The 23155-nt window shown below is 42.4% G+C and overlaps 1 protein-coding gene across 2 annotated transcripts in view; it reads right to left on the reverse strand.

Moving 5' to 3' along the window:
* The window catches only part of LOC126266984 (neural cell adhesion molecule 1-like), an 801025-nt gene that overhangs the window by 399969 nt on the left and 377901 nt on the right, over positions 1 to 23155 (reverse strand). The gene's annotated exons all lie outside the window — the stretch shown is intronic.

The raw sequence follows: 23155 nt of genomic DNA on the forward strand, positions 1-23155 counted from the left end.
AAATTCCACAAACATAAAGTGGCTTCTGCCATTTGTTCTGCAACTATTGATCCCTATTATTCTACCGATAATCACGGCACAATGTGTAACTAGTAAGGACTATAACGGCAATCTGTTCCAGAAATTGTTATTTAATGCTATTTTGTTTCTTTTACTGATTCTAACTGTATCTGAATTATTGTTTCAAGGACAAACTTGTGCCTTTTTAGACATCCGGTAATCACACATTTCGCAAAATTTTTCAATATAATTGATATTCGAATTAATTCTTACACGAATACATCTCTGTGTGCAACAAAAGGTGAATGAAATTCTGCTCCCCCAAGGCCAAGTCGTTCTACTGGGTGTTTTATGAGGCGCAGATATATCCCCTTATCACAAAAATTGTTCAAATGGCTCTAAGCAGTGTGGGACTTAACATCTGAGGTCATCAGTTCCCTAGACTTAGATACTTAGACCTACCTAAACCTAACAAACCTAAGGACATCACTTACATCCATGCCCGAGGCAGCATTCGAATCTGCGAACGTAGCAGCAGCGCGGTTCCGGACTGAAGCGGCTAGAACCACTCAGCCACACCGACCGCCCCCTTATCACATCTCTCAAGCGACACTACTGTGGTGCCATTTTTCAACAGGACAATGTTCTTAGACCCGTGATGTGTGTGTTTAAGAATTGTCTGTGTGATTCTGTGATTCTCCGATGGCGAGCTATGTCTCCAGGTCTGCCCCCGACTTGTGGGGCCATTTTGGACGTCACTCTGTCTCAGTGTCAGTACCTTTGATATCAAGTGCCAGTTAAAGCAATTGCGGGCCCACCTGCCTCATGAGAGAATACAAAATTAACGCACACGTCCAGATTAGAGGGGCTGCAACGCCATGTTGATAAGTGGATTCCTATTGTCAAGTTCCTTGAAAATTTGCCTCTGTAATAAATAAAATAACATCACGCACACATTAAGTTTCATTTCGCTCTTCCCTCTCCTTCCGGGTGCTTAACTTTTTGTTTATTTCTCTGTCTAATACGGCGGGTACCCATAACGTAAAAGACATTTCGAAATAAAAAGTTTAGAAAATTGAAAAACCAAATGTTATTGGATACATTTGAAGATACAATCATAAGCTGTTTTTCTACATATTCGTCATTCAGACAGAGGCATTTAACTGTATAAATCTGCTGCCTGTGATTGCAACAAATGTTTTATACCGGCATGCAGTTCGGTTTAGTATTGAAGCGTTGTGTAGTGAGACATGTCTTCATTGTTGGGAAGAGGTCGCAGTCCCTCGAAGCCAAATACAGGCTGTGTAGGGGATGATCTAACACCTCCCATCCAAACCGTCAAACCGTAGAAGGAGCTCTCAGGTATTATTGGCCGTGTGTGACTCTCGACGTCCTGGTAAAACAAAACTTTTGTGCTACGTTTCCCCCGCCTTAACTTTGTCAGTATTTGACGATACCTCTGTGAGATAAGTGGTGTGGTACGTTCAAGGAAATCAGAATAATTCCCTTAGACTCTAAGATTCCCAAAACACAGTAGCCATGATCTTTCTCGCTGACAGCTTTCGCCGAAACTTCGTTAGTTTCTTGGGAGAATTTGTATGTCCCTATGCCATCGACAAACTGTTTCACTAACGACATTCTCCACCAAAGTCTCACCACCATTTACCACCTAGCGCAAAATTTGTAGTAATCAAGCACTTCCGCCACAATTTCATTAACCAAACTCCGTGAAATTTGGGGAAACGTTGTGAAAGTCCCGTAATCGTGAAACGACAATATTCATGAATTTCGTCGTTGATTTTGATCATCAGTTCGTAAGTAACAAGCGTAGGCCAACCATTGCGGTCCTCATTGTGAACATTTGTACACCCATTTTTAAAGTCAATGCGTTATTGTCTCACTTTGCTTTAATTCACTATTGGTTTTCCGTACACACCACAAAGACGGTGATAAATTTCACCTGGTTTCAGTTCCTCCCCGGCAAAAACATAATCAAAGAACGCATCTCCCAAGTGGCGGGATTTTCTATTGAAACGCACATTTTAACACTTCACAGAAGGCAAAGTAGTACAAACACAGACCACATCTGGCATGAATACTGAGGGTAGGAACGTTATGGCTCCAAGATGGCGGCTGTGTCCCCACCTTCCGCCACGATAGACCAAAGTGTTTGCTACTTTGTGGATAGCGCTCGTAATACGTGGAATTTCTCAGTAATGCTCCTGCATATTCGCTCTGCAGGTTTCGGTTCCGTGCATGTTGCAAGTAAGCTAGGAATTCGCCGCTGTGGATGAGGCGGAACGGCATAGCTGACCTAGATTCCACTCGCTCCTCTGACGTTTGCGGAAAAGAAGTGCCGCCGTAGTGCTGTGAGTTTCTGCGGGACTTGCGGAAATAATAGGTCGGCCGGATGATGAGGGAGGCTGCGGCGGGTGGGTCTAAATCACTTCAGGACCCACAGATGTTACCCCGCCGGAATTTCCCGCGAGGGCGATATAGACGGTGCGTGAGCGTACCTCACAGCAGGAAGGACGAGGCTGCGAAAAGTTGGCTTCTCAGAAAGTGCATTAACGTCAGAAAGTGTAACTTAGTTGTAAACTAACCTAAACATAAGGAATGTTGCTCTTCTTACGCGAGTAAATATGATAGTAGATCGTCGCACATCCTCAATTTTATTTTCTATTCCTCTGTATGTTATTCTTGTCGGTGACTTGGATTCATGAACTGCTAAGCTGTTTGTGCGATAATTCACGGATCTTTCAGTCTTCGGATTAGTGTGGATGATGGTTTCCCGCAAGTTAAATGCTACACCGCCAGACTAATACTGTTTGCACACCGACGTGTATAATCGTTTTGTTACCACTTCCCAAAACGATTTTAGAACAGTTGACGGAAGAAAATCTGATGGAATGTTTTCTATCCCTTCTGCCTTATTCGATCTTAAGTCTTCCGAAGCTCCTTTAAATTCTGATTCTATCACACTGGATCCACTATCTCTTCTAAATCGACTACTATTTCTTCTTCTATCATGGTACCAGAGCCTTCAGTGTGCTCTTTCTACATACCCGCTCTCTCCTCTCCATGTAGCTGTGGAATTCTCATTCCACTCTTAATGTTACCACATTGCGTTTAATTCAGGCGATGGTTGTTAGGACTGACCTTTTCCAATTTCTTCAAATTTTTCCTGCAGCCATTTCGCATTAGCTTCCCTGCACTTCCTATTTATTTCATTCCTAAGCAGCTTCTTCAGTTGTGTTTCTGTATTCCTGAATATCCCTGACACTTTACTATTTCCCTCTGTCATTAACCAATTCAGTTATTTTTACTGTTACCCATGGTTTCATCGTAATTACCTTCTTCGCACATATGTTTTCTCTTCCGATTGCGGTGACTGTCCATTTCACAGATGTCCATTCCCCTTCAGCTGTACTGCCAACTGAGCTATCTCTTATTGCAGTATCTGTAGCCTTAGAGAACATCAAAAGTATCTCTTCATTCTTTGCGTATTGATTCATCCTGCCTAATCTCTTAAACTTCAGCCTGCTCTTCTTGACCATTAAACTGTGATCTGTCTATACCTGCTCCTGTGTATGCCTTACAATTCAGTATGAGGTAATCTGACTGAAAGCTTTCCATATCATATACAACGGCCCTAAAAGTATACCTCCTCCACTCGTGTTTCTTGAACAGAATACCGGCTGGAGTGCCCGAGCGGTTCTAGGCGCTACAGTCTAGAACCGCGCGACCGCTACGGTCGCAGGTTCGAATCCTGCCTCGGACATGGATGTGTGTAAGTAGTTCTAACTTCTAGGGGACTGATGAACTCAGAAATTAAGCCCCATTGTGCTCAGAGCCATTTGAACCACTTGAACAGAATATTATCTGTTACTAGCTGAAATTTGTTATGGAACTCAGTTAGTCTTTCACCTCTCTCATTGCTAGTACCAACCCCATACTCTCCCGTAACTATTTCTTCTACTGCTTCCGCTGCAACTGCATCTCAGTCCACCATGAGTATTAGATTCTCATTTCCCTGAACGTACTAAATTACCCGTGCAATATCCTTATATACTTCCTCTTGTACTTCATTTTGAGCTTACGACGTCGGCATGTATACCTGAACCGTTGTTGCCGATGTTGGTTTGCTGTCGTTCTGATGAAAACAACCCTATCAGTGTATTGTTCACAGGAACACACTCTCTTCCACACCTCACAGTTTATAAAGATCGCAGTCCCGTTATACCATATCCTGCTGCTTTCGGCATTATACTGCACTCACCAGACCAGTTGTCTTTGTTTTCGTTCCATTTCATTTCACTGGCCCCCGCTATATCAAGACTGAGCCTTCGCATTTCCCTTTTAAGATTTTCTAGCTTCCGTATCATTTTCAAGCTTTTGACATTCCACGCACCGACTCGCATAACGATATCCTTTCGTTGATTATTTAATCTTTTCTTCGTGGTTCCCTCTCCCCAAACCATCCCTTGGTTTTCCCATGGGGGTTCCGGGGGATGGTGGCGGAGGGGGGTGGGGGGAGGGCCACCCATAGATCTGAATGGGGGCCTATTCCAGAATCTTTCTCCATTTTAGAGATCATCATGACACTTTTTTCAATTACTGGCCACATTTACTGTGGATAAACATTATGTGTCTTTAGTGCAGTGGTTCTCACTGTCTTCTGCATCATCATGCCGTTGACCATTACTGTTTCTTTACGGGCAGTTTCCCACCCCAAGGGGAAGAGTGTGGCCTGGGTCTCCGTCGATTCCGATAGATATGAAACTCAACAATTCAGTAACTAACATATGAATCAATATGCACCAGGGTTGACAGCCAGAGTCACGAACTACCTTCGAATACTTCTTTTATGAAGATTGCAATGAAGTGTTCAGCAGTTGTCAGTTTGCTGTCGCTATTTTAAATATATTTATTAGGAGTGTTCAGCGACGTTCTACAGTACTTGTGACGCTTCTAATGTGGAAGTCCTTATAAATTCACTTCATTGCCACGCCGCGAACATGCTGATACATTGGAATGTGATGTATTGTGAAATATCAAATTGTCATGCAGTTATGAAGTATTTCAAAATAGTCATTTTTCATAGTGTACCAGAAGCCTTAACTGCACCGTATGTCTACTGTAGTCCAGGCTGGAGGTCTGCCGCTTTCTACTAATGGGGAAAAATCCATACTGTTGTCCACTGCTGACATTTCATTTGTCGGTGCACATGTGCGGTCCGGACAGTCCCAGCAGCCAGACCCCGTATCTCATGATACGTCTTGAAACTTCTCTCTAGCCGATCTCTCAAACATAACCGCTATGCTACATAAATTAGACTGCGGAGTTTATAAGTGCTGTGTCGTCAGAACAGAACAGAGCCAGGGTCAAATCACAACAAGCGCAAACATGCCAGCTGGTGCCAGTGCCATAGAGAATCGACCCTTGCGCGAGCTCAACTTGCGCCGCTGCGGCGGCGCTGATGATGAAGATATGAACTTCACCTCGACTAATTTTCGGCCGAGTATAATCTGCCAATGAGCGCGCGACAACGGACAGAAGAATACTCGGAAGACAGAGGAGCAACTCTAGCCAACTTCGTTATAGACCATCGCCCAGGGGTGTAAAAGAGAACAAAGAACGTCGTTTAGCGAACTCTTAGAAATGAACAGTGTAAGTAGGCTGTTTAGGTTTTTATGTTGGTAACGTCACGTAGCGCTCTGTATGAAAGTCACTGGCTGTGCTGTGTGCAGTCTGTGGCTGGTTGGCATTGTTGAAATATTTGCTATTGTAGTGTTGGGCAGTTGGATGTTAACAGCGCGTAGCGTTGCGCAGTTGGAGGTCAGCCGCCATCAGTGGTGGATATGGGGATAGAGATGGCAGAATTTTGAGAGCGGACGATTTGTATCACTAGATATCATGAACTGATATATATGATGACTTCTGAACATTTTTGTTCTCTATCAAAATCTTTCAGTTGCTAACTATGCCTATAAGCAGTTAATGCCTACAGTAGTTAGAATCTTTTATTTAGCTGGCAGTATTGGCGCTCGCTGTATTGCAGTAGTTCGAGTAATGAAGATTTTTGTGAGGTAAGTAATTCATGAAAGGTATAGGTTATTGTTAGTCAGGGGCATTCTTTTGTAGGGATTATTGAAGTCAGATATTCTGTGACAGTTTAGTGATGATCAGAATAAGTAAAGAGAGAAAAGTCTGAGTACGTTAAGTTTTGCTTAGCTGTTTGAATATCCAATAACGTTAAGGGTTTACCAGCACAGTAATTCATAAATTTTTCTAAGGGGACGTTTCAACAGACACTTGTAAATCTGTAAATTGTATTTGCTATGTACTGTGAAGCTGGCCTACGATTATTTCCACTTAACCATTGAGGATCTTTTTTGTGTTATGTTATACACAGTGTTGCAAACTTAATCATTCAATATGTCTCAATGATAAGTAAAGATTTTAACTCATTTGTGTTACTTTATTACTAATTTGTTGGAGTGTTCAAATGGTTCAAATGGCTCTGAGTACTACGGGACTTAACATCTGAGGTCATGAGTCCCATAGAACTTAGAACTGCTTAAACCGATCTAACCTATGGACATCACACACATCCGTGCCCGAGGCAGTATTCGAACCTGCGACCGTTGCGGTCTCGCGGTTCCAGACTGAAGCGCATAGAACCGCTCGGCCACCCCGGCCGGCTGTTGGAGTGTCGTAGAATCTTCGTTCTCCTAGCGTGGGGCATAATTGTGTAACAGTCGCAGGGAAAAATTGTCTTAATCGTCTATTGCACCAGGAGCTGTTTCATGAACTGCAAACTCGTCCTCCACAGCAGTAGCAACGAGGCTTTGACAAAACTGGCGACGAGAGTTTACAAAGGTAAGTTACGGTAGAAGCATTATTTCACTAAGCGTAACAGGCTGCTGAATATGATCAGCAGTTGTGAGCAACGAAAAACTGTCAGCAAAACACTAACCGTATCAGGGAGAAAGACGGGGTGGACTTTTGTGGACGTTTGAGCAGAGGAAAGGCTAGTTAGCCATTAGCGAGATCCTTTCCCCTCTTCAATGCACCCTTCTACTGATGCTCCAAACTTGCAAAAACCGCGTCGCTGTGCCCCCTTCGCGGGAGCAACATAAAAACGCGAAAGGAGAGTTAGCGACCTGTCCCCTGATAATGGGGGATTCCCCGAGTGTGATAGATGTAAATAGTGGGCGGCAGGCGGGGGCGGAGCTGCAGCTGCAGAAGGCTATCAGCCGTGATTGATGGCCGCGTGCCGCGTGCCTCGGCCTTCGTTTATCTTCATAAGGGTGTTACATTATTACTCAATTAATCACGTCCGCCGAGACAACGCTCTGCGCCCCCAACTCCGCCGTTGGCCTACGGGCGGCTGGAGATCGGCGACGCCTCCGCCACCGACGTCAGAGTTCCGCTCGCCTCGAAGCACCAGTTGGCTCTGCGGTTACCGTCAATAGCGACGTTTGTTCTCCGAAAGTGTTGTTTACGACCACTCCAAGTGCTTCCGCCAGCAGTCCTTTGTTCGCCCCGTTACCGCCCTTGCGATGCTTCGGATCGATATTGCCTCTCTAGCAACACAACACACAGGGGCGAGCGAAAAAACGTTCAACGTATCGCGTCTTCTTTGGTGCTTGGCCAGAAAATTCGTCTCTGAAACCCACAGCGAAACCGAAAATTGTGAGAATGCCATCCTTTGTAAATTCTTATCTGCCTGCTTTAGACAGTTAAGGGGGTAGGACGTCAAAAATTTTAAAAAAGGAATCGATTTTTCAAAAATATGCTTACTTTGTAGCTCACATCTTCCTGAATGGAAGATGTATAAAACATATACATTTGTGGAGTTATACTACTACTACTACTACTACGTGATCAGGCCCAGTGGACCGCACGCTTCTACAAGTTCCCTCTTTCACTGTATTCTGTCCAATGCAGCTATCCGCCATTCGTCCACATCTATTGACACTTGGTTTAAATCTTCATGGAGTCCATCCCTCCAACGCTTCTTGGGTCTCCCTGTCGGTCTCATCCCTGTAGGTGTGAAATCCAGGAGCTGTGATCCTCCATCTGGGCCACATGGCCGGCCCACTGCATTCGTTTGGCTTTGACAGTTCCTGCTATGTTGGGCTGCTGGTATAGTTCCTCAAGCTCTTGGTTATATCTGATCCTTCATTCCTCTGTATCTGCATCCAAAACCTGACCGAGGATCTTCCGAAGCACTGTTATCTCAAAAACAAGGAGCTTATGGATGCCCTGTTTCCGGATACTCCATGTCTCACAGCCATGTAGGACAACAGGCCAGATCAGGGTTTTGTACAGTCGAATCTCGAATTGTCTGGAGAGATATTTGGACCGAAGCAGTTGTGCTAGGCTGTGGTGAGATCTGTTTCCTGCTTGTATTCTGGCATTGATCTCCGCCTCACATGACGAGGTTGGAAGCAAGAAGTACGAGTGTCTGTGCTGGTAAGAAGTACTATAGAGGGTTCCCTTGGAGATGCATGTACCAGGTGTAGAAGTATGAAACCAGACTTTGGTTGCAATAATTACACGTCTGTTGCTTGAAACTGATAAAAAACATTTATTCAGTATAATCTCCACCACTGTTTATACATTTGTCCCACCTCACCGACAGGCTATGAATGCCATGTATAACAAAAACAGTTCTTCTTTTGAAGCGAACTAGTCAGCGAGCCACTTTCGTACATTTTCATACGAATTGAAGCGTTTTTCAGCGAGAGCGCGTCCAAGAGATGCAAACAGATGATAATCGGACGGAGACATGTCTATAGAAAAAGCCGCATGCCCTAGTATTTCCAAAAAAAGCCCTCGATCGTTTCCCTGCCCTGTTTTGCAGTGTGTGATGGGGCGTTATCATGGGGAAATATGAAAGGTGTTGCCTTTTCCCGTATATCAGTCGTTTTTCACGTAATGCTCGATTTAAATCGTTCATTTGATGTTGGTAGCGATTAGTGTTAGAGGTTTCATTCGTTTTTAAGCTCATAATAGATGGTACCCTTCTGATCCCACCAAACACAGAGCATCGTACATGAACAAGTAGCACGTCAGCCTCACTTTCAAATAGAAACCAATCTTTACCCAAGTTTCGGCCTAAATAATTTGTCCTTCATCAGAAGCCAGTGACACTAAACTACTGCATGCCAAAGTTTGGCCATGTCAAGTATAAAACTGTAGCACCGTAGTACCCAGTCATAAATCTATATTAGTTGGGCTGAAGAGAAACAGAAGGCCCCACTGTGCGGACGAAGTCGGTAGGCAGCGAGAACTGCGCCGGAACTGAACACAGCTGTGTACCGAGCATTCCTGATAGCCATGCGCATGCGCACGTGGAAATATACTGTAGATACATAGCGGTAGCTATCTTTCCATTTGAATTGGATTAATATAACCATTAAAACCTTTAATTGCGTAATATGTAAAAGATCTTACTTCTGAGGAGAACGATACCCCTATAACAGATTCATAGCCCGTTGGAAAGGCCGGCCGGGGTGGCCGAGCGAACCTAGGCGCTTCAGTCTGGAACCGCGCGACCGCTACGGTTGCAGGTTCGAATCCTGCCTCGGGCATGGATGTGTGTGATGCCCTTAGGTTAGTTAGGTTTAAGTTGTTCTAAGTCTAGGGGTCTGATGACCTCAGATGTTAAGTCCTATAGTGCTCAGAGCCATTTGAACCATTTTTGAACCGTGAGAAAGACTAGCTATTACTCGGCCAAATTATTTCTCAGTTTTCACTACATTGCTCAAACTTTATCTCGTTAATTAATAAACGTATGTGTGGCTGTTTACAGGAATGATTTGTAATATCGTGGAGAGTACATCAGTGTGACTAAGCATCAATAAAGGCAACAGCGCCTAAAACTTTTAAAAGATTAATTTGAATTAACATAGCATTAGTAGCAGTAATGAAGATTTTTGTGGGGTAGATAGAAACTGGGTAAGCCTGGCAAAACATACAGGTAGTAACTTAACATGAAGTATCACGTTAATCGTGGTAATACAAAAGTATCTCTTTATAAATTTGTCTTATAAAGCCGTAAATACAATGGAACAATGTACATGCACGTATACTGTGTCAAATTACATATTCTTGGTAAAACATAATGATTGATGGGAAGAAAGGCGGCAGTGCCTAAATACTTTGTACTTAAAAAATAAGTTAGTGTCCAGGTGTGTTAAACCGACATTGTCTAACACTGATTAATGGAAGAACAGAAGTTATCCACCAGTATCAGTAAGAGAGGGCGTGCAACGCCACAGTCCTCAATTATATTAATAATGTTTGACTGGCATTATATCAAATTTGCATTTAGGCATGTAAACACGCGATTCTGCTTGTGAATAAGATCTAATACCAGTGAAATTGGGCGTGTAACAGTAGGGTCATAACTAAAAGTCAAGGTTACATTTACACACTTAAATATACATGTCTGCCTATGAACGAGACGAAAAATATTGTCTCATTACGATTACCTAACGGCTAATGGCATGATGAATGAGTATGTATCCCACAGTCATATTCCAGGTTGGATACAAGTATCCAGACTGGCTACAAGTAAACAGATAATTAATATCCAACGTGTGTGACAAAAGAGATCGTTTTAGATAGGTAAGTATTGGCAAAAATTTAACAGCTGATGGTAACATGAGTGGGTGTACAACCCCAAGGTGTGGGTTTAAGAAGCGCCGTGGTGCAAGTACTTGAAAGAGTAGTAGAAATGTGAAGATACCACATAAATTGAGTATAACACAACCACTAACACTTCTAAATGCTACTATGTGGCGAAGAGATTGAAATGGGACACTCAAACTAGTTATAACATGAGGAAATGAAGAAATAAAGTAAAACAGTCTGTGATACGCATATGAATAAGGTAGCTCAAATCTCAATACAGCTACCTACAATTGAAATTGAAAACAAGCCCAAAAATCGACGGCAGCACACGATGTATTGAATACATGCCATTCCAACTTCTTATCGAGGTTCAGTATTGACAAGTACAGAGGAGAGAAGCACTTACGTGTCTATTAAGGGAACAATACGTCTTCTCGTGGCATTATTTGTTTTGTGGCACCGGAAATCATTAACTCAGATGACAAGATCGAGATATAAACCCATTTCTGGTTTATCGTCGTGCTTGGCCTCTCGAAGCATCGCCGACAGGAAACTTGAAAAGGGGGGGGGGAGGGGGGCAACAAGAGCTGACAAGTTAGAGGGCGACGGGCGAAAGAACCTGTCAGCAGGCATTGTCCGCGCTCAGCCTGAGCGCCCTGCTAATGGCAAAGCCTTGCTGCGCGACACTATACACAGCTCTATGGAGGCGGAGGAACCGGTCACACGAATTTAGCTGACACACTAAGCTAGTTTCGCACCTCAAAGTAAGATATTTCGATTCGTTCTCTTTACGTTACGTTTCACAGTTTCACCGAACTTGTTACAATCTAACATCGGTATTCTGCAAAGACTGCAAACGTTTTATCCATTAAGCGCAGCACAATTCGCCTGTTTCGTTCTTACATACCATTTTAAAGTGATGTACGTGTACATCTAAAATTTATGTTCTCCCATAAATACATCCTTCAAGTCTGATAGTGGCTAATCATAATATCTCAACAACAAAAATTGTACTATGACAAACCTACATAGTTGCGACAGGACGGTGGTTTTAACTGTTAAGAAGCTATTTCGTTTCTGGTTAGTGTTATTTATTTCACTTATTTCACAACATGTCGTAGTTAGTGATAAGTTATCGGCAAGAAAAGTAAACTTACAACAAACATAACAGAGCAGAACAACGGAATTGATCATAGAAGTAATGCAGAAACTCAGGCTTCTACGATATTCTACATTTAACTATGTTATAGTATTTTACCTAAATGCACATAGCATCCTGTAACTCATTTTCTGTTCTAGCATTAATGTCTGGCCCTTATGAACATAAGTAGTCTTCATCTGCTTCCAGTGCATGAGACGGTATCTCTCGAGTTTATTTCTAGGATTTTTCATATCATAAAATTAAATCCTAAGATCTCTCTTTCCTAATGTGTGTTATTGCGACATTCTACTTTGAAATCTGTTTTTTAAACACTGTTAAGCGCTTCCACTACTAGTATCTACAAATCAAAAATTTATCGACGCGTCATTCCTCTTCAAAGAAATGGCTCTGAGCCCTAAGGGACCTTACATCTGAGGTTATCAGCCCTCTAGAACTTAGAACTGCTTAAACCTAAGTAACCTAAGGACATCGCACACATCATGCCCGAGGCAGGATTCGAAGCTGCGTCTGTAGCGGTCGTGCTGTTCCAGGCAGAAGCGCCTAGAACCGCTCGGCCACAGTGGCCAGCCATTCCTCTTCTTTGAGTTACCTGGAGACGCTTATATTTTTGTCTTTTACTCACTCAAGTATTCCGCTCTATTATTGTATTAAATTTCTTCATTGCATGTTTTCTAGGTTCCTTGGTCAATGATACTCTTACAGAGACAAACCTGACTCCAAATTGGAGCAGCTACTGTTATCAAGAAGACACCTCAATCAGCAATAAGAGACTCAGAAAAAAAGTTAAAGACCAAGAACAGTCATAAGCTGCAAATGAGAAATCGAAATAATATTTTCTCGCACCGTAATCAAAACAAAGTACCAAGGACCTATATCAGCATATTTGTTACTGTTACTCTCACGATTCTGCGAATGAGGAGTTTTCGCTCTTCATTTGCTCAGTTTTGTCTGTTGTAATATGGAGTCCTTCCTGATAATTCAGTCAAGTGGTTAATGCGTTAAGTGCATTTGAATAATCTAAATGAAGCAATACTTGCCGCGTTTCCCACTGCTCCGATTCTTTGCTGATTTCCTGGCTTTTACTGACATTTTACACCTCTTAAGAAGTTTCGATACAAGATCAGTAAAAGGAAGATTTAAATTACGAAGTACTCAGTAAATGTTGAAATGCTGATTACGTGTTGTGGAACACGAATACACCCTCATAGAGCATTCTACGTCACTCGCCTTAACCCTCTGAAACTCTTATAACGATTATGGATTTAAAAAAGTGTACTTTAATATACTATAACAACGTTACTAGTGGTAAACACAACTATAACTGAGAGTATATGGCGTGATTACAGATGATTTTTTATCTGCGCAGCAACATTTTCGTGATAAACTCTGAAAGCCTCTAAACGCTCCTAGAAAAGCTGTACACTATTTAGATAGCATCTTCTTCTAGCGAGACATGCTTCTTGGTAAGAGGAGCGTTATTTTTCTCCACCCATTAAAGGCCACAGAAGATAGTATGCGCAATATTTCAGTCTCGGCCAGTTTCTATCTACAATCTCGAGCATCGACGACGTTCTTTTATGAAATAAAATGAAGCATTTGTGGTAACTCTTCCACAATAAAATCTAACCATATTGTGTTCGTATGAACGGATGATCTCGCTTCATAAGACGGTGTGACAGTTTTTTAATTTTGGGAACGTTTCTGAGATTTCTACGGAAGTTTGACACGTGCGTATATTCTATTACATTTGTCTTTCCGTCTGGCATGGTCAGCAGTAATAGAAACAGGGATCCTCTGCGGTAACGTTAAATACTATGTTTGACTTTGAATAAAGGTGTATGTAACATGACGGTGGCCGTTGCCACTGAGTAATTTTCAGATCACGAAACTAGAAAATGACCCCTTAGGAGGGTAATAAATAAAGTGACCAACAGAGATTAATCGTTCGGAAGGTGTGTTTAACTTCTACCTATCTTCATGTAAGGCAACGGGCGTTTTCTAAGCACTACCATCATAGAAGGCAAGACAAAATCAGTTCCCTACAAAGGCAGAAATTCTGGTGAGCAGCCACATCTCGCAAGTGCTGCGGTAGTTTCACGGAACCAGGATAGCCTCAGCTTTCTTACTGAGCTGAGCACACTATCTGTAGAAATAGCGGAATGGATTCCAGAGAAACAACTCGATGTTGAGATGAACGACCTAACTTGCGATTGTATGATATTCGGGAGATATATCTCGCTTTAAGTATTTATTAAAGGAAAAAATTATAAAGCGTTGACAATATTACTGACAAGTTGCGCAGAAATACGCATAAAGACGAGGGCATTCCTTTTTTGTGGGAGACGTTCATGCTACAACAAATTTTATAGAACAAACCACGATATCATACGTAGAAGTAGAGGGAACAAAGCTAAATAAACAATTGGACTTTGAGTTGAAGGATATGAACCTTAGTAATACGTTATTACCTATATTTGGTTTTTGATTAAAGGTTGTCCGTTGTGGCCGAGTGGTTCTAGGCGCTTCAGTCTGGAACAGCGTGACCGCTACGGTCGCAGGTTCGAATCTTGCCTCGGGCATCGATGTGTGTGATGTCTTTAGGTTACTTAGGTTTAAGTGGTTCTAAGTTCTAGGGGACTGATGACCTGAGATGTTGTCCCATAGCGCTCAGAGACATTTTGGTAAAAGAGTTTGAATCAAAGAAAAAATTGTAAAAAATGTGTCTCGTTTTACAGAGAAGTTTGCACAGAAATACACACGAAGACAGCACAGCACATGACTGCAGCGCCTGAGCCCGCTCGGCTAATCCCGCTCGCCGGCCGCGGTGGCCTGGTCTGGAATCGCATGACCGCTACGGTAGCAGGTTCGAATCCTGCCTCGGGCACGGATGTGTGTGATGTCCTTAGGTTAGTTAGGTTTAAGTAGTTCTAAGTTCTAGAGAACTTATGACCTTAGAAGTCAAGTCCCTTAGTGCTCAGAACCATTTGAACTATTTAATTCCGCGCGGCAGGGATGGATTTTTGTCTGGAAGTGGAAGAAAGAAGGTGCTATGAATATGTGCCCAGAAATGTATCGTTTTCTCAGTAGGTGGCACTGATGAATGACGGTTCTTCTGACCACGTGCCGAGTCTTCCTTATGTGTTGCAGGCTGTATGATTACCATAGCGTACTGGTCATATCTTCATGTCAGGAACAAACCGAAATGGTGTTTAGGTATGGCCAAGCAGATGTAAACGTTCGAGAGGCAGCACGGCTATACCAACATATGTACGCTCACAGTCACGAAACACATCACACAACATTTCAAGCCCTTTTTGGGCGTTTGTGTTATCATGGGTGCTTTCAGGCAGACGAACGTGCAGGGAGGCGGCGACTGTGCATACACCATATATGGATGACCGGATTCTATGGCGTATTGATACAAACGCTAGTATACTCCAGGCAAGTGGGCCGACAAATGTTTTAAAATAATACACGATTATGACATTGCATTGCGTACTATGGAGCTCACTTTGAAGATCTGTAGTGACGTGGATGCGATGCAGCTCTGTGCTGTTTTCCAGGACGAAATTTTGTCACTGCACGCACACCATCCATTTTCGGAAACATGTTCGTATGATCTTTTTTTTCTCCGTTTCCACTCAGGAATCAGTCCCGACAGTTTGTCGGTTTTATTAATATTTACCCTATATAGTGAAACATAGGCTGCCCCATACACACAGTGTTTTAGCTGTGCAGATACTGTTAGCAATCTAGTGATCGAACAGTAGTGGACCGATGTAATAACATTTCGTGTTAATTAAAACGTTGTTATTTCAAAATATCGGATTGTGTGTTGTGTATGGCTTCATACATGACAGGAGATGTCGACTACAGGGTGGGTTGGGAACTGTCGCCGTAGGAAAACTGGATTGGAGCGCAAGTGAATAGTGAACAAGTTAATCACAGTAACCAGAATATTTGTTGGACATGCAATCCTCCAAACGTGCAAAGACTCATAATATATGATGCATCAAGAAACAGAGTCCTGCCCATAAAATAGCGACAACAGTGATGTTGGAGTCGCGACTAGGTGGCGTCTGCCCGGCGTCCTTTCGTGAAGGGGCCCCGAGCGTGAGTGGTCTGAGTTGTGGGCACTCGAAGCACATAGTCACTGGAGTCTGTCTCAGCGGGCGCGCACGATAGGGTCCTCAAGGCGTCAGATAGAATCATGCAGTCCTGTTGCTGTGACGCTCGTATGTTGGTGTCGATATGTGATACCACTTCATAGATATTGTAGTTTACAGCTCTTATAAATCAAATTAAACGTGAAATATAACTGTCCATTTACCTGTACAAAATACGATAGCAGTAAGTGTATGTGAAGTAGAGCTGGTGTACCGGTTCCACTGCTGTATTGTGTGAGATTTCCTTTACAGATGTGTTGCAGGTTCCGGAGAACCTCCAGCAAATGAAATATTCCGTCCACCTACGCTGCCACAGACGTTAATTGCACGTTCCATTTCACATCGCTTCTAAGTATTTCTCTAAATGTTCAAACCAAGTGATGGGCCCTCCAAGTTCTCCACCAGAACTGAAATTTCCTCTCTTTGAGAGCTACTCGACGAATTAAAACTGACGTGCCTCGATAGCTCACTTTGCGGTCGGAAGAATATTTTAGCAAATCACGGACGTGTAAAAATATTTTTAGGTCTACGTGAGAAAGTGGGCGCACGATGGACACACGAAATACTGGACAACTGATTATATTGATACCTTCTGAAATAATCTCCTTAAACCTTTACTTCCTGTATTGAAATCTGCTACTTTGGGTACTTATTTTTTTATATGTTATGGACATTATCTTGCACTCCTCGACTCCTCCGGATTGGCCTGAATTAAATTCCAAACATTTCTCAAGTAGCTCGGAGTGTTTGGTTATGTGTCACACATACTTCCAGTGTTACCTACACTACAGAAAAATGCTTTCTCCAAACACGGCGCACGTTAAACTTTTAGATTTGGGCAACTGCTGAGCTACGGTGGCGTTAGGGTTACTAAAAGTATAGCTATGGTGTATCAATAATCCTAAAACCGATTGTAACTCAATAAAATAGTATGATTTTTTAGTATCGGGGGTAACACTTCTACATCTTCGGAACCTCAGTGACATCTACTGAGCCACATTGAAGTGAAAATGTCTTGACTCAAAGACCAGAACGCTCGCGTGTCTCTGATGGTGTTTCAATCCACATCACTTTCTACTGTGTATGTATGTGTGTATGTTTTCTTTCATAACATTGGACTTATTTTACTTAAATTTCATCAATTGCTATCCACATTGTTTAAATTATTTACATTCAGTAGTAATGACCTGAATAAGTCACTACGGGAACTGCTAAACTAAGGAGCTACTTTTGTATTTTGAAGCCAAATTGAACACAGATGAACTGCGATTGAATGACGCAATAGTATGCTATCTTATTATTGTAATTCAAAAGTTGACCTGTCATTACTTAAATAAACAACCCGTCGTAATACCTAAACGGGGAATCATTAAGTTTTTGCACCAGATAAAAAACTAAGCAAAAGTAACGTATGTGTGACACTGGTGATGCACACTCTGCCACATACGAACGTTACGTCTGTCAGCATTCTTGGTGCTGTCCCAGAACAGTAGTAAACATTATATTCTACGCTAGCTTTCACATTATACTTACGGCATCATAATGACAATATGACGTCTATCAACCCTTACCATTCGATTTATTTACCCTTATGGCTCTTGGACAGGTTTATACCTTCTCAGTTTGTCGTCATTTTTGTACGTGAAGTTACTGTTTAGTGTATTATGGATGCGTGTGAACTAAATCTAGAGTCATTTTTGTATTACTAATGATAACTAGAGAGAAAACGGAGGGTGAAAGCCTCTGGCGTCGCATAAATATCTCCACACGAGTAGCATCAAACAGAGCGTTGAGCTTAAAGACGCCGTCACCAAAGTTTTATATCTAGGTCTGAGTAGAAATATTTGATAATTAACCGATGACGTGGGCACATACTGTGATCAGAAATGTTACGCTCTCTTCTATCCTCCACTAGCTGACGAAACACTGGTGGAGAAAATGTATTGCACTCCCCGGACTAGAACTCGATAAATTGCAGTCGAGCGCCACCCAAAAAGCGGGAACTACTGACCTAGCTAATACAGAGCGGCATACAGTTGTCCATGTTTTCACTGTTTATTTACATACAAAGGAATTACACTCGCTCGAACGGCTAAGACCGAGTAAGAATAATATGACATTAAGGAGACGTACGTCCTCTACAATACATCAATTCTATTTATGTGTGAAGCTCGGCAACTGTGTACAAGTGACAATTGGTGGCTAAGGAATGTGAAGACTGGATAATTAGTCCTATTGCTGAAAATCTGCTATGTTGTGAGCTCTCCCGTATTTTTTCATCCAAGTGCACATGTCCATCTTCAGTGAAGTGTTCAAAACACATCCCACTACAACAGGTCATACTTGTTTTCTCGATCACTGGCTGTTGATACTAGACTACTGCAGGGAGGATATACCATAAATGAAATTTGAATGTTGCCTTGGAATGTGAGTCTACAGTTCCTTTCCCATGTGTTTCAGCGAACAATGATTCTGTGAGTTCCACATGTCATAATACGTAAGAATAAAATCCTAAATATCGATCGGAATGCATAGGAATGTTGTACACAAGGTAGAGAAGGGGTAAAGTAGACCAACGCGTTCATCATTAAGCGCGGATGCGTCACAGAGATGTTTATCGAAACCCAGTGGCAGACGTTAGAAGGAAGCGCTGTGCTGCAGGGTATGGCTTCCTGTAAAATTTGCGAGAGCGTACATTCCTAGAAGTGACAGGCAATAATCAGAGACAGTCGAGCTCCAATTGATGTCGATTAACAATCGTTTTTTCCTTCGTGACGCACAGGTAAGTGTGGTAGTCACAGTCTTACAGAAATTACCCTCCTCGCTAAATTATATTGCGGTTTTCGGAAGACAAATGTAGATATCTAGCAATTTCTTGCTTCTTTATTACAAACTAGCTGAATTCCCAGAGCTACACTACTCAGTCTTCTACTTCCCCCTCAGTGCATTTATTCCACACTGTCCTTTTCCTCCTCTCCGTCTCCCTGTCCATTTGCACCTCCCTCTCAATCTGCCCATTTCCACGTTCATCACCTCCTTCCCAACTCTATTTCCTGCCGACCCCCTGTCTCCTCCTCGCCCTCCTATCCCCTCCTTCCCCACTCTTTGTCCATCTCCCCATACCCCTTCTCTATGTCCATTTCTTCCTGCCCCTCTCTATGTTCATCTCTTCCATCCCTCTCCCTCTTTTCACCACCTCCTTTCTCTGGCCACCTCCTCCTATATCTCTCTCTCTTTCTCTCTGAAGATCTCCACTTTCTCTGTCCATTTCATCGTCGCCCCCCCTCTCTCTCTCTCTCTTCTACCTCCCAGTCCTCCTCATCTTTCATTTAACTATCTGCTCTCTTATCTGTCAATTTCCGCCTTCCGTTCTCTGTTTCCATCTCCGCTCCCTTTCCCTCACTGTCTAATTCCGTCTCTTCCATCCCCCCACTTGTCTCTCCACGTCATCCTCCCTACCTCAATGGGACGTTGCTGCATTATGTCCCCACAGTATGCAGATGGTCAGCCAGAACTTTGTGACCAACGACTTATTATCGATATAAACCTGTCCAGGCCATAGCAGCGTCATCTGGCGAAGAATGATTGCTAGCCTGACATACGCCGTGGTGAATTTTGTGGGTCAATGAACGATCATTCCGTATGTAGAATGGGGAAAGAGTGTGATCTATCTGAAACCAAAGTGAAACCACGTACAGACGTCGTGGCATTGGGCGCTACCCCTCATTGTAGATGTCGGACATTGTAAGCTGGCCAGACTGATGAAGCAGTACAGGTGGCGAACTGTGGCGGAACTGACATCAAACTTTAAAGCTGGGTAACTGTTAACTCTACAGCATACTCAACTACGACTGAAATGAGCACGTGACCATATTCGCTGGACGCTGGAACAGTGGTAGATCGTTGCATCGTCTGATGAATCCCTATACTTTGTTCACAACGTCGATGGAAGATTGCATACCCGTCGTATTCCAGAGGAACAGTTGGTGGCGGTTCCATTTTGCTCTGGGGAACATTAGTGTGACCATCCACGGATCCAGTGAAGCTCTTCAAGGGGTATCGTGCTCTGGTTGCACACCTCGCACACCACTTCGTGACGATCATGTTATCCGATCCAGCGAGGAGAGGCGCTACAAAAACCGAAACTTACCAACAAAACAATTGCTGTTAGCCTAGTCTGTGAAAGTTCGGCATTATGAAAAGTAATGGAAATCGGTTGGCAATAATTGTGTTTTACAAGATATTGTACAGTCAGTGAGTATTGCTTCTGTTGGCTTTAGATATGCCGAACTAGAAACTAGTTTGTAAACAAAGACAGAGTTTTACAGCTACAGTATCAGATCAAATGTATAGGTAGACACCTATGTATTGCAGAACTGACCACCACATGTCACGAGAAGCGTTCCCGAGAATATAAAAGGGGGGGGGGGAGCATTATTAGACAGTAGAGAAGCGTGAAAATGGGTTAGCGATGAGAGCTGAGTGCCTTCGACACTGGGTTTGTCACTACGTTTCAATAGAGTAACACAACCGTCAGGGACATTTTAATCCTGCCAAAGCAGCCCAAGACGACTAGTGATGATGTGATTGTGAAGTGGGGAAGCGAAGTAACAACAGACGATTAACCAAGATCAGGACGACCTCATATTCTGAAGGACAGGGACCATCGACTGTTGCGGAGAGTGCCCGCTAGAAAGTGCATGAAATCAGTGGAAGCGAGCACTCATTAGTTACAAAGAGCTACCAACAGTCCAACTGCCAAAATGAATGTGAAGGCAGTTAAAAATTAAGAAAACAGGGAGAATAAATCGTCTGTAAGTGCTACATAATGCTTGGAGCTGTGTAAAGATCGATGCCACTGGACGCTTTTCTTTTACTTGCTGCAGCTGTTGTGTGACCCACTGCCTAATTTCTTACGATGGGTTGTATGGCCTCTTAGCTGCTGTGTCTGGAAGTAGCGATTGAAAGAACCTGTAACTTGTACATAACAGTATCCAGCAACACCCATAGCCACACGCAGCATTGCCTGTGACCCGCCACTTGGAGGCGGCCCATACCAGTCTCCATCTTTCTTGTCTGTCTTCCATATTTTTATTTTATTGTCTGCAGCTTTATTTACCTTGGAAATAATATAACAATGAGGAAATTGAAAAATATAAAATAAGTGTTACGTTAAGAAAACGAGTATAGATGATTGGAAAGTGTTTGAACTGTTACTTCCATAACCTTAATACTATTACAATCCTTGAATAACATTACAATTTTGTTTAAAGTGCTGACAGATATTTCATAGGTACAGACATAGTTTCTCAATATTGCCTAAGATTTACAGACAGACAGACTTACTGTTTCATCCATCATTTCAAATACTGTTAGCGATAGTGTTTTATATCAATACGTCTAGAAAAATACCCTAATTTGAATCTAAAAATGTGCATTTCTTAGCGACATATGTGGTAGATGCATACATTGTGTTCTGTAGATGAGAAGGGCTAAATTACGGTGTTTCATGCTTGCTTTACATTTTGTAGGTATTCAGCACTGAATGAAAGTGCTTCATGGTATAATATTTTATTTTACATCATTATGATTTTTTTTTATCTGAACATTTACACTGATAGCTTCTACAATAATAGATGGGCACTTCTCGGTTATAATATTTTATAATAACATCTTTCATTTTATATTATTCTGTATTTTCTTGTATCTATTCTTGTTGGTCTACGTCGTCGAAATCTTCAACTGTCAACTTTCTGATAACGTGTATTAAATTTTTTAATGATTCCCAGAGCTCAAGGCTCTGACTATATTGTATAACCTTTCCTCTGCAAGTAATGTCATATGCCTATCTTGAGTCCCTGTAATTTCTACACTGGAAAACCTTATACTCTGGGGACTCATCTTCCCACATGTGCATGTTATTGTCTGCCTTTGGATCATGTGATGTAGGTGGGTTGTATACGGATCATTCTCAGTAAATAAATGAACAATTCCACGACTTGAATAAATGTGTTCTTAGCCTCTCCTTGACAGTGAGGAATATTTCATACACTTGTCGCCTTTAACGTCCATTCCGTACTGTTCTGTATTGATTCGTGCTAGTTTTTGTGAATTTATTCTGCTTTTTCTGTTACAATATTAATATGCTAATTAATTTTCGGCCGTTCACCAATGTGTGCTCCCAGATATCATGTGACTGTTGTTCTTTTGATGTTCGTCTCCAAAAGTTTAACGAGTCTCTCGTCAGAGAACCTTTCTTTAAAATATATGACTTATGGCGATTTGCTTTTGTGAGTTTTCCACTGGCACTTTCCTTTGCAATTTAGTATTTACTGAGATTATTGCCAGTAAATCTTCGATGTAGACCACTACTTTGTCAGTTCTATTATCGGCATCCTATACTGATGTCCCGGAAGATGGGGTCACATATTGATCCACGAGGGCATCCCTTGCATAGCCTTCTGATCCATTTACGACTGCCCATTCGCTACTCTACGATTGTATCCTTACAGTAGTCTACCAGATTATAGTACAGAGTTTGGGGCAGCACAACATCTGTGAGTCCCGCAAACAAAGCAGGCCACCACGGATTATCTAAGGCATCTGCCAAGTCGATCATTATTACAACTGCATATTTACATGTGGTTTCTCTAATACTCTTAAAGGCTTGATTTATTGTCTCATGGATTAATTCTCCTTCTAGGAAAACATACTTATGCTGATACCTGGCCTGATGCCGATTACGTGAGATTTTCTCTCGCGTTTTGGCCATTGCGTTGATTAGGTGAAATGGCCTGTAGGATTTCAGTTGTGCTGGGTCCTTATCAACGGATATTTTGTTGCGGTCGCATTGGCAGTTTTCCAGACAATGGTCGCCCTTCCCAATCGTAAGGCTTTATTGCAAAGTTCTGTGATGCATAGGACTATCAGTGGGCCAATCTAACTCCTCTGCTTGTCATCTTTTCATCTTCCTGTCTTGGTGCTCCTAGCAGTAACGGTGTTTCCCTGTTGGTATCTAAATGGTTCCCCCCAGATGTTTTCTTTTCTTAGTGTTGCACTGTAGTGCTTGCAGTGCGGTTTTTTTGTCACGTTCAGTGTAATCTTGAGTGTCTCTGTAGCTTGTCTACAAGCAACCAGTCGTAGTTGTAGGCGCCGATGCTGCCCTGTGGTGATAGTGTTG

Source organism: Schistocerca gregaria, chromosome 4 (genome assembly GCF_023897955.1).
Source record: "Schistocerca gregaria isolate iqSchGreg1 chromosome 4, iqSchGreg1.2, whole genome shotgun sequence".
Taxonomy (NCBI): Eukaryota; Metazoa; Arthropoda; class Insecta; order Orthoptera; family Acrididae; genus Schistocerca; species Schistocerca gregaria.